We start from the raw sequence: 12,244 nt of genomic DNA on the forward strand, positions 1-12,244 counted from the left end.
GGATCAGATTTAACTTTGATCCCCCCACTTAGCCATTTTTTGGCTCTGCACAAGGTATTGCAAACTTAAGTTTCCCTTTTACATTATTTTCTATAAGCTAAACATTATTTAATCTTTATTGAATTGTAAAAACCTTGAATTCCAACCTTCAGTTCATGTACATCGCTTGTGTCCTGTGTTGTTACAATATATGACCCTGACTGTACAGAACATGTCATTGTCATTTACAATGAAATGTAGCTGGGAAAGTCAGACACAAGTTTCCAAACATGGCCGGGCCATTTGCGGCAATTAAGTTGCAATAATTATATTACTAATAAGATAAACATTTTGGCTGTAATTGGACTCATCAGATGGCGTTATGTCCTCTTCATTCATCGCTCCTGTCTGCCAACACTGATATTAGATGAAACACTAATGCTAGGACTCACCAAATTAACACGAGAAACAGATCAATACAATAAACAAGTCCAACATAATAATGTTATTCTTGTATTGCTCATACACCGGGGCGCAAAACGGTTTTCTGCACTGTGGAAAATTTTTGGATACTGATGTCCTGTCCTCAGGATAAGTCATCAGTATTGGGGTATATTCACATTTTGGTTTTGTTTGTGATTTTACATCAATTTAACAGTCTTCCGTTTACTTCCATCTTTCATTTGTGAAGGATATAGAAATGTAATATACCCTACTGTGTGTCCATATGGAAATGGAAGGAAAAGTTTATTTTTACATTGGTGAGGTCTGAAACCAATTGGTCAGCTGTTCTAGGAACTCAGAGGAAAGCAGAAAGTTCTGTCTTTGTATAGTGGCTGGGTCAGAATACTACAGTGCTCATATTCACTTGAACAGCTGATCAATGCCAGGTCCAAGTTTCGGATCTGATATGGATGAGCTGGTCATCAGTGTAACACCACTACGACTAGTATGATGTCTACACCAAGCTACACATTCTCCATTCTCTGCTTTTCCTAATTGTCGTACAAGTACCCTTCTTTATGGGTATGCCCATTGGGTGGGTGCATGCTCCCTACCTGCTATTTAAAGGACCAATAAATCTTAAACAACACCTTTAGGAGTGTCCAAAATTAACTCAAAGCTTTACTCTTTTCCGAAATCAGGCCAGTAATTTGCACATGTACCTCCTGCAGTGTTTTTGATCAGAGGAATTTTTGGACCATTTTTTTGAGCATCAACAATTTCTCCTGGCTCTGGGCTCATTCTCTCTGCTCCTTTTATGATCCACCCCAGATTTTGGCTCTCGGACGGCGCTGTCTCCATAAGCCCAATCCCAATAGAAACATACAGGAATTCGGGAAACAAAATAGAAAAGAATTTCCGTAAAATCTAACCATCTCTGACAGTCTGGGTTTAACCGTTAGTAGGAAGAGGGTGAGGGTTAGCTCCAGGAAGGAGTTGGGGAGGGGTTGAGAATCATTTAACCCATTCCTGACATCTGCTGTATTAGTACGGATGTCAGATATTTAAAGGGATTCCGACACCTGGATGAGTTCACTCGCGCGTCGGAGGGCTGTACGGACCTCACTGAGCATGCGCAGTCGGCTCTAACAGGGTCTCTGCTGTCAGAACCGACTGCACAGGTGTCAGACATGACGAAAAAAGAAGATGACAGACAAGGGGAGGAGGCAGATGAAGAAGAAGGACGCCTCCATTGCTGCCGAGACCTCATTAGCATACCGGTAAGTACCGGTATTTCTAAGGAACGGCACAACAGAGACCACATCTAACGGTGGGAGATGAATAGCCTTTCTTAAGTCTATTCCGATGTGGTAATTAGAAAAAAAAGTTGCTTTAATGGTAGAATCCCTTTAAATATGGCAGCCGCTCAGCTTTTCTCCAATTCCACCCCATTCTGGGTTTTTTTCAGCTTCCCAGTACATTGTACGGAATATTAAATGCCAATATGAAGAACAATTTGTCATGCGTAGACAGAAAGTAAAAAAAAAAGGTCATAAAATGTCTGTGGATGGGAAGGGGTTAAGAGTTAGATGTGGAAAAAGCCTCTGGGACCTGCAGACATACATGTGTGTAAACCCCTTTTAATGATAACTACAGGGGATGCCTACTTTCTTTTACAGTCTGTAGAAAATTAAATTAAAGAAATTAAAATTCAAAAATATTTTTTAGAAAATATAGTTAAAAATCAGAAATATATTCAGATCACCGGAAAGATCTCACATATCTATTTTTGAAGGAATATTTGAGATTGTACTTTTACAAGATACCACCTGTTACATTGGATCTTATAAGATGTGTAAAATCCCCCTTATTTACAGACAAGTTAGAAAACCCTGACAGGGATGCGGAGCGCCTACAGAGCTCGGTCACTCATCTGTATTGGCGCTAGAACCTTCATTTGTTACCCGCTCAGCACTCCATCACTTTCATGTGTGAATTATTACTCCCATCATACAGCACCAGGAAACATTTAGCTAATTATTTGATTGTCTACCTACAAGCCTCTTACCTCCTGTGCAACCACTATCAGCGCCATCATGGGGATAGCAGCACTGGGCCAGAAGATAAATGACACCGCCATGGGTAATTAATATAAATCACTTGTCTGTGGTAATGTATCCTAGGGTCTTTACCACTGTTGTCATAACAGTTTGCATATAGGTCTGTATTTCTTGATTGGAATTATAAAGTCATTTTAATACGGTGGAAGAAGCGGTAGTTATAAAGGACGTTAATGAAATATTGTCCGCAGTTAATTAAGTCTGTTCTTTCTTAGGCATGTAAATCTGGAGCAATGTATCATCGGACGCGGGATTAGAAAACAAAGATACCATTTTTGCTGGAGAATTAAAAGCAAATAAACCAAAAAAGTAACACCCCCCCCCCCCCCTTGTATATTCAGTGAAGAGTATTTCACCACTTGTTGTGAACCAGATATATTGTTAAAAACTATGAGAGCTTCAAGGGGGAGTTCACACTACCGTTACTAAAGTCCATTGTGTCTTCCATCATACAATGACAGCCAGTGGCATAACCAGGAATGGCTGGCCCCAAGGCGAACAGCACACACTAGTTGCCCCTGCACACAGTATTACGCCCCATTGTGGACAAAACATGAACAATTATTATACTCTGGGGTGTTTTCAGACCCCAGAGCATAATGATAGGAGACCCAGGGAAGGATACAAACATAAAAAACAAAGTTACTTAACTCTACCTGGCTCCAGACTTCCAGCTATTTTCAGCCATCTTGAATGTTGGTCCAGATGTCACTTGAGCCAAGCTGGTGTTGCGACACATAATGACGCCGGCCTGGCCCACGTGGCATCTGGGACGTCACCAAACAGGCTGCAGATTGCCAGAGCACAGGAGATTTGAGTAACAGTGTTTTTTATGCTCTCTCACCTCCCCTTTCCCTCCAATAGCAGTGTTTGTGGGGTTCGCTGGCCCACAAACTTGCCAAACCCCGCTGCTGCTCATAGCCACTTCCGCAGAAGGGGAAGCGCAGGTGGCCATGAGCAAGAGCAGGGATTAATAAGTAAATAGGGCCTGTTACCTGCTGGGGTTACTCCAGCAGGTAACAGCCTATTAGAAAAACAAAACATCAAGAGCCTGCTGGGCCCCCTAATGTCCCAGGCCCTGTGGCAGCTGCTAACCAAGTATTTATGCCACTGATGACAGCAACATACTTAAGCTGACTGATTCTGTGTCTGTTCCTATGCAGGACTTTATTTTCCATGTTGTTTACATTATTGCCTATGGGAATGGACACCGAATCAGTCTGTGACAGATAAAGTCTGTTGCTGTTGTCCTTTGATAGAAGACGGTAACAGTAGTGTGAACTCCCCCAAGAAGGTTGTTTTTATAGCAAAAATGATAGCCAACTAGTAAGTAAAGGGGTTGTCCAACATTTTGATATTGACACCCATGCCAAGAGTGTTATGGAGCCCAGGGCCAGCTGGAAATGGCTGAGGCCCTGGATCACCATGATAGAGTTTGGGGAAAGCCTGGTTCCTTAACCACTATGCATATATTGACGTCTGCAGCATGTGACCTTAGTCGCAAGTCAGAAGAGGTCTGAGGAAGATGCTTCAGACATCCGGACATAGCGAGGCTGCCCAGGAGAGGTAAGGCAAGGTGAATATAAGTGTTTTTTTTATTATTAATCACTTCCCCTGGACCTCTACTCTGATGTCTGAGTATAATAATAGCAATGACTCTAGGAGGGCTCTTGGGAGCATATAATACTGTATGCGGTCCATTGTGGACCAGTATGGTTTACAATGGACCCCAGGAAAGTTAAGATTGTTGTCATGTTTACTCCCCTACCTTGGGAATCCGTGTAACCAGACAGACCAATAACTGGGGAATAGCTTATTGCCAAGTGGTGGATCCCTAATGAACTGACCTTGATGTGCTTATGTGCTGTTGCAGTCTATTAGTGAGGACTCCAGCTTAGAGTGGGTTCACACCTGCGCCCGGTCTCTGCTTTGCGGATTTCCATCTTCTGCCCGAGAAACTGGACAGGAGATGGAAACTCGGCAGTCAGTTTTCCCAAACCCATTCACTTGAATGGGTTTGCAAAGTGACTGCCCATGTCTGTCTTCTGCCTCTTTGCGGTGAAACCTTTTTTTTTAACCAGACACAAAGTCAGATATGCGGGACTTTCTGTCCAGTTTTAAAAAATGGTTTTGCCGCGGACAGGCAGAAGATGCTCACGGGCGGTCACTTTGCAAACCCATTCAAGTGATAAGTAGCAATATAGTTCAGTGCTTGTAGAGCCAATTCAAAGTTTCACACCATTGGGAACAGTCCAGAACCAAAGTTGCAAAGTGAGAATTTGTTCAAAAATTGTTTAATAATAATTAATAATTTATTTTTGTCAGTTAACAAAATACAAAGTGAAGAAAAATCTAAAACACTTCTATATTTGGTGTGAGCTTTGTCCTTTGGAGCAGGAGTTCTGGGAGTGATAATATGACCCCACAGGGCTCCGACCTCTACATCATCCAGTTTGTCTGGAATTACATGGAGAGAGAAGGATTGGAGCAAGCCTACATCCATGGAAGATAGGGGTTTAGTTCTCCAAGATGGTGGGAACAACCTCCCTGCCGAGTTCCTTCAAAAACAGTCTGCAAGTACCGAGAAGAACTGATGGGAAGGTAAAGAGGGCAAACCAAATATTGATGGGATTTAGATTTCTTGTTACTTCACTTCCTTTTGTGAATGGACAGAAATAAACTATTAAGATTTATATTTCTGAAAATATTCTTACTCTGCAGAATTTTTTTCACACCTGCCTAAAACATTTGCAGAATCCGAATTCGCCCCCAATGTAAATCATACAGAACATTGCTCAGTATCCAGAGTCAGTAACCAGAGTTTACAATCCTCCTCTATACTAATATAACACTTTGAGACTTTTTCTAGAACTTTCCCTCAGTGATTATTTTCTATGTGCAGCCGGATGATGGGAACTGCATGGTCCGATAACACAGCTGAAAGAGAGTCATGCTTCAATTCTACGGTCGGTAAAGGTCTTGGTTTTGCCTTTAGAAGCATTTACTAAGGATATATTGAGACCATGTGGTGCTTTCTTTTTATTAATGAGAAATAACAATAATAATCTGTTTCCTCTGAATGGTCCTATTGAACACAAACCTTCCTCCACATGAACATATGTAGCTCAGATACAATCCTCCATCTGTCCTATAGTAGGATTCCAAGAGATTCTTGGTCCATGAGCCAGGAACCATTCATCTGTGCAATGGATGAAATGCGACGGAAGGAAAAATAAACATAGTAAGCATTGAGACATCACTTTTTAGGAACCGATGTCGAAATAAATTTATCATAGCTCATAAAATGATTGTATTATTATTAAAGAGGTTATGCCAGGAAGATTATGTATCTGCTATACTGCAGCTATTTCTGGAACTCCCATTTAGATGCATAGAGCATGAACGCATAGGAGTCCATCGCTATGTTGTCATTGGAAGTAAAACACCCCCTGTTTTAAGGCTCAATGGGGAGTCTCAGGCTAGATTCACACCTGTGCCTGATCTTCGTCCAGAGTTTCCATCCCTGAATCCACTTCAAAATTGCAAGCAGACCTTTTGTCTCCAAATTTTTTAGACAGAAATTGGGTGGACCCCATTATAGTCTATGGGTCCATGGGCTTCTGCAGGAAACCACTTTTTAAGTAGATTAGGTTTCAGCTCTTTTTCTTATTGACTTTGTGGATTACAGTGACAAACTCTGCCTGCCCTGACCCCTATCTCTATCTGTTCCCTCAGTGCTGAGGGGTCTTGGCCTACCTTGGTCTACTGTCAGTAACACCATGACTACTCATAGAGGTAGCGAGATGGTAGACTATGGCAGCCGAACCCCTGTATGTGGTTTAGAGATTGAATACCAGGAGATTATAGAGACAACACCCTTAGGGCTCGTACAGACGGGGATGACATGGATTCAGCGACAAAATCCGCCCCCTCACAATAGAGGTCTATGTAGATCGTTAGCTTACTTTTTTCCATGAGTGACAACAAAAAGAAGCAAGTTGCCCTTTCTTCAGGTGGATTCTGCGGCTGATTCAGCCCCGGCGTCCACCTCATGGCAGCACCCTCCAGACTAGGCCCATTCATTTGGGCCTACTCAGGAGCGGGAAGCAGCAACTGTCGGAAGCCACGACTGTCGAAAGCCGTGACAGTCACATTTTGGCCCTATTCTGACGCGACTTCCCGCATCAGAATCAGGACCAAAATATGCCATACCATGCCCCATGTGAACGGGGCCTTAGGAATTGCTCAAAGTCAAATTGTTTTAATCAAACTGCAGTCACATCTACATTGGAGTCTCCATTCAGAGACTATGGCACAGAGTCCGACAGACATGCCAGACATAAAAAAAAAAAAAGTTGCAAGGCCAACCTGATACCTGATGGACCTCAATGAGTCCCCTTGAGATCCATTGCTATTGTGAGGGGACAAATATCTGTGTAAAGAGAGAGACTAGCATTTTGCCATCTTGTCTGCATATATTCCATATTGCTTTCACTAATGTCTTGTCTCTGTCACGCAGCTACAGCGAGAGACTTGCAATTGTGCTTTCTTATCATATTTAGGGAAAAGGTTGGAATGTTTCTGAGTTTCTCATAATATCACTTAGTTTCTCATGTTCTGTAACGAGACACAGAATGTCCATTACATAGGAGAATAGTCTAAGCTAGGATCAAGGACAGACCGTCCATTTTAGAGCACTGTGCTAGCATGATTAGAATTAAAATGGATGACATGGACTACCATGTGTTTACTCATGTATTGCTTATGCACTTATTCCTAGTTTGTAAACGCCCATTTTGTACTCTGACCAATGATAATTCATATTTCTATTTGATGAACCACTTTTCAGTACTTCTGCACCAACCAGGTCTGCTTAGTACAAGACAGTGCAACAAGAAAAGCAAATCCAATGTACAAAATGTTAAAATGTTGCCATGCATTAACCACAGCCTTTGTTTTCATCATTCAGAAGATTAAATTAAGGCAATACTGAAATACAAATGAGCCGTGTTCTGTGATCGAAATGGAAAAGTTCACATTAATTAAGACTTCAGTCATAAATGAGAAGAGATAATACATTAAATGCACATTTATACTTGTACTGGCAGAAATATTAAAAAATTGTTGGATTCAAGTAAATGCCGTGTCCTACATAGTCTGCAATTAGATTGTTACTATTGTATATGATAAATTTAAAGGACAAGTCTGGTCAGTATAGCAAAAGTTCATACAGACTATATAGGCCAGAAAACATTGGTAAAGTCTGTGATACGGGGACAACATATATTTCTAGAATACAACAACTTCCTGTATGCCTGTAACAGTGAATTTATTAACTTATTCAACACCAGTGGTGCATATCTATGCATGATAACAATTTGTGCTAAGGATGCCCCACTGATGTTTTTGCACCCCATGTACCATTTTTTAAGACAGTGGAAGGAACAGGGGCAGAGGGATCAAGGCAGGCCACTGTCAAGGATGTCATGGTCCATCAGAAAATCTTCCCATCCCCTTCCAATGCTCCCCACATAATAATCAATAAAGGATTTTCTCCTTTCTGCCAGGGGAAGGCAGTGTATTATAAATCTTCCCATTTCACCTCATCAGGTGGTAAGATGGCAGGGTCAGGAATTTACAAGCACAGACTGTTGGTAATCAAGGGGCTAGTTCACACTGGGCGCGGGATGGCGTATTTTGGTCCTGATTTTGACGCGGGAAGCTGTGTCAGAATAGGGCCAAAATGCGCTTGCCATGACTGTTGCGGCTTCCCGCTCCGGAGTAGGCCCAAATGAATGGGCCTAGTCTGGAGGGTGCTGCTGCAAGGCGGACACCAGGGCTGAATCAGCCGCGGAATCTGCCTGAAGAAAGGGCAGCTCGCTTCTTTTTACCGTGAGCCTCACGGAAAAAAAGTAAGCCTACATAGACCTCTATAGTGAGGGGGCGGATTCTGACGTGAATTCAGCACCAAAATCTGCCCCCTCTTGCCCCGTGTGAACAAGCCCAAAGGAAATCAGAAAGGAGATTAAAGAAGTTTATGTAACCCTAGTATGTTAAGGGTAACTTGTGAGGACCCATGACTTCTAGGCTTTTTTGCAGCTGCCACCACCAGGGTACAACATACAGTATCAGTGTCACCATCCCCTAGCCAGGTTCTACCTAGGTCTATCTAGATCAATTCACTGTATTGTCCTCAGAAGGCTCTCACTTCAGAGTAGAACATTGCTCTCATAGTCACTCTCACTCACTACGGTATCCCAGTATAATACTGCATTTCTATATCTGATCCCATATCTATATAAGCAAATGATACAGTGCAATCTGTTATCTGCAGAGAAGACCTGGTTCACCCCACTTACCAATTCACAGCCATCGCAACCTTCTTCCCTCCGATTGTTACCAAATGAATTAGACAAAGTACTGGTTACCTAGGATTATCTGTGCAAGGATTCCCAGACATAACCCCTATAGCGATAAGAACACCGACTGATATTTAGAACTACAAAGAAATGATTTCTAATAAGGAATTAGCAAAGTTGTCCGGGTTCGGCTTCCCCGACAAAACCACTACAGAGATAAGAACAGGGAGCGATACTCAGACTTAGAGAGAAGTTATTTCTAATAAGAAATTACCAAAGTTTCTCATTTGACAGAGATATTTAATACGCTATAAAAATACATGACAAGAATATCAATTCTGTCGATGTGTCATTAACGCGACAGAATGACATTATGGGTGAGATCTATTTATATCTTTTCTCATTATTTCTGAAGATGGTTGCACACAAGATAGTACTTACACAGCATAATTTACTTACATGGCACTTTATTACACCAGAGCAGTCATAGCAGTCATATGCAAAGCTGCAAACGGCTCAAGGGATCACTGAACAAGGTCGTAGATTGCTGATATCGCTGATCATCTCTAAGACTAGTCAGAGTAAACTTACCCCTGTTATGTAAGGTCAGATGGTTCTGGGTAAGCAGCAGACAGATCACTGTATAGCTAAGAGATACATGTATGTATGTAACATCCATGGAGCCATAACATTAGTATTTTTTCCCCTATCAGTATGTCTTTGGAGTGTGGGAGGAAACCCACGCAATCACGAGGAGAACATACAAACTTCTTGCAGATGTTGTTCTTGGCAGGATTAGAACCCAGGGCTCCAGCACTGCAAGGCTGCAGGGCTAACCACTGAGCCACCATGCTGCAATAGTTAATTAACATCTTAGGAATAGCTTGTGTGTTGGTTGGTGTGGTTGCCCTGTCCACAGCCATCATTTGGACATGCCAAGTGTCATGACGCTTATTGTATCCATGCCACCGCTGAGGCCCAATTACAGGCCTTAGCGGCGACCCTGGGCACATGACATCCCCCAGGATACCGAGTGGGAACGACAGATGCTGCAAGAAGGCCCAAAAGAAGTGATGGAAGGCGAGGATATGTGTTTTTCACTTTTATACACTTCTCCTGAACCTTCACCTATTATATGTTGGGGTCTGTTCCGAATCGAATCAAGGACATGAACCACCCAAACCAAAACAAATCTTTTGAGGTTCTCCCACTTCTAGTTGATGTAATGTAGGCTTGGCACTGAATCTGAATGTGGACTCAATTTACTGCCAATAAGTGACAGCCCCACCAGATATGGGGGTAAGAACCAGGTCATAACGACGACGCAAAAAGGAGTTTTGGTGTTTTGACTCAGTAAGAGAATCTCTCAGATTAATTTGAAGGGATTTTCTTGGAGCCTCATACAAGTAGAGAATCAATATGAGTGTTTTAGAATGAATTGAAGTTCTTTGGGCGATAAGATGTTTTCCTTTTCTCTATCCTCATATTCTCTAGTCTCTAGATGACCACTTTCTCTTCCTACTCTTTCTCCCAAGCCATGTAAGGTGGGTGTCTACACCGTGAGGTATTGCAAGGATACCCACCCTTCCCACTGACCCATTTTCTTATCTCCCTTGGCACTGAAAAGAACCTCCTTCATAGCTCTACACAGACCCACTTTTTGTAATCTCCAGTCTCTGGTCCACCACCTCTACAGTAAGTGTCCAGTCTTAGCCCACCTCTCTGCAGAGGGGCAGGCCTACTTTTAGTCCCATACATAGCCTATATCTCCACAAAGACTCACAGCAGTCAGGTCTAGCATCTCATCTGGCTAACCTGCACTAACTTTACCGGGCCCTCTTCTGCTGCTGATCATCATCATGGGGGGCAGGGGCATGACGGGCTCCTCAGGTTCACCATCTTCCACCATTAGTTCTATCTGGGTCTAGCCAAAACCCAACTGAGCCTGGGTTCACATCTGTGTTCCGTATTCCATTCGGGGAGTCTGCTTTGGGAATCATTATAAACGCGTGTTGAATATAGGTCATTTTCTAGGGATTACAGTAACAATGTATAGTCTGTACATTGACTAGATTTCTGCTTGAGCAGTATTTTTGCAGATTTTCAGCAGCTCTGGTCATTAGCCGTCTCAGAACCGGTGTCACACGTATTAATTCCACAACGACAGTAATGCTCAAAAGTAAAATGTAACTGTTCTTCAGTTAATCATTAAAATTAGCAAGTATCAAGGGATAGGAAAAGTCTAATGTAATTTCATATATTAAGTGCGAGATGAAAGTTTTTTTTCTTTAGCACATAAAAAGAATAATCGTTTTTCATCGCTGGAAGAAGAAGAAGAAAAACTGTAAAAGCTGCAAGAAAAATGTAAAGAGGAAGTAATGGATTTTATCACAGCATGTCAGGGCACATGGCTGCTAGAATATCTGTATGATACAAACGGGAAATAATGCATCTTATTGCATGTAAGGGCGGAGACCTCGTGATATAATAAACAATATAAACAACAGGGCTGTATTCTGATCACAGTTCCTTCTTTGATCATCATGGAGTCAGGTCATGGATCACCCATTAAAACATTATTCCGATAAAATACTGATGGAATATTCTAGAAATACCTGTAGGTTTTTAATTTTGTTAAAAAAAAATTATATTGAGAAATATTTTTTGAGCATGTTAGTGTATTGTACTGCTGGTTCTAAAGCCATCCTGGCCGGAGGAGTAAATCCAGCAGTGAATACAAGCCATTTTTGGCTGGTTTTTTTGGCCATGGGCGGCTCTACTGTAGGATGTCCGCCATGGACATCGCACAACAAACCCAACGTGTATGGCCTTAGCCTTAGATACTTTCTACACCTTGTCCGACAGGAGGATGGAGCTTAAAGAGGAGCATTCATGTCCTCGGGCACATGTGGTTTTATATACTGCTAGAAATCTGACAAAGCGCTGAATTCAGAGTAATGTTGGCTTTCCCGTTATGTGCCCCGGGGGCAGAGATATTGGTGCAATTACTGATAGTTCTTCATCATCAGTAGGGCGTTCCTGGCAGTCTAGCTGGGAACGCCCCTCCTGACACTACTGTCCATATCTCTGTACTGTCAGGAGGGGCTGTTCCTTACCGACCAGCCATGAAGCTGAGCAGTGAAGAATGCCCCCCCCCCCAGAACTAGTGTATGAACGAGTGTTGTCTGGAGGAGGGGGCATTCCTCACCATTCTACGCACAGTACTTTCAGGAGGGTCGTTCCCAGTTAGACTGTCGAGAACTCCCTTCTGACAGTGAAGAGATATCGGTAATTGCACCAATATCTCTTCTCCCGGAGAACATAACGGTAAAGCCAACAGTG

Source organism: Leptodactylus fuscus, chromosome 3, assembly GCF_031893055.1.
Source record: "Leptodactylus fuscus isolate aLepFus1 chromosome 3, aLepFus1.hap2, whole genome shotgun sequence".
Lineage (NCBI taxonomy): Eukaryota > Metazoa > Chordata > Amphibia > Anura > Leptodactylidae > Leptodactylus > Leptodactylus fuscus.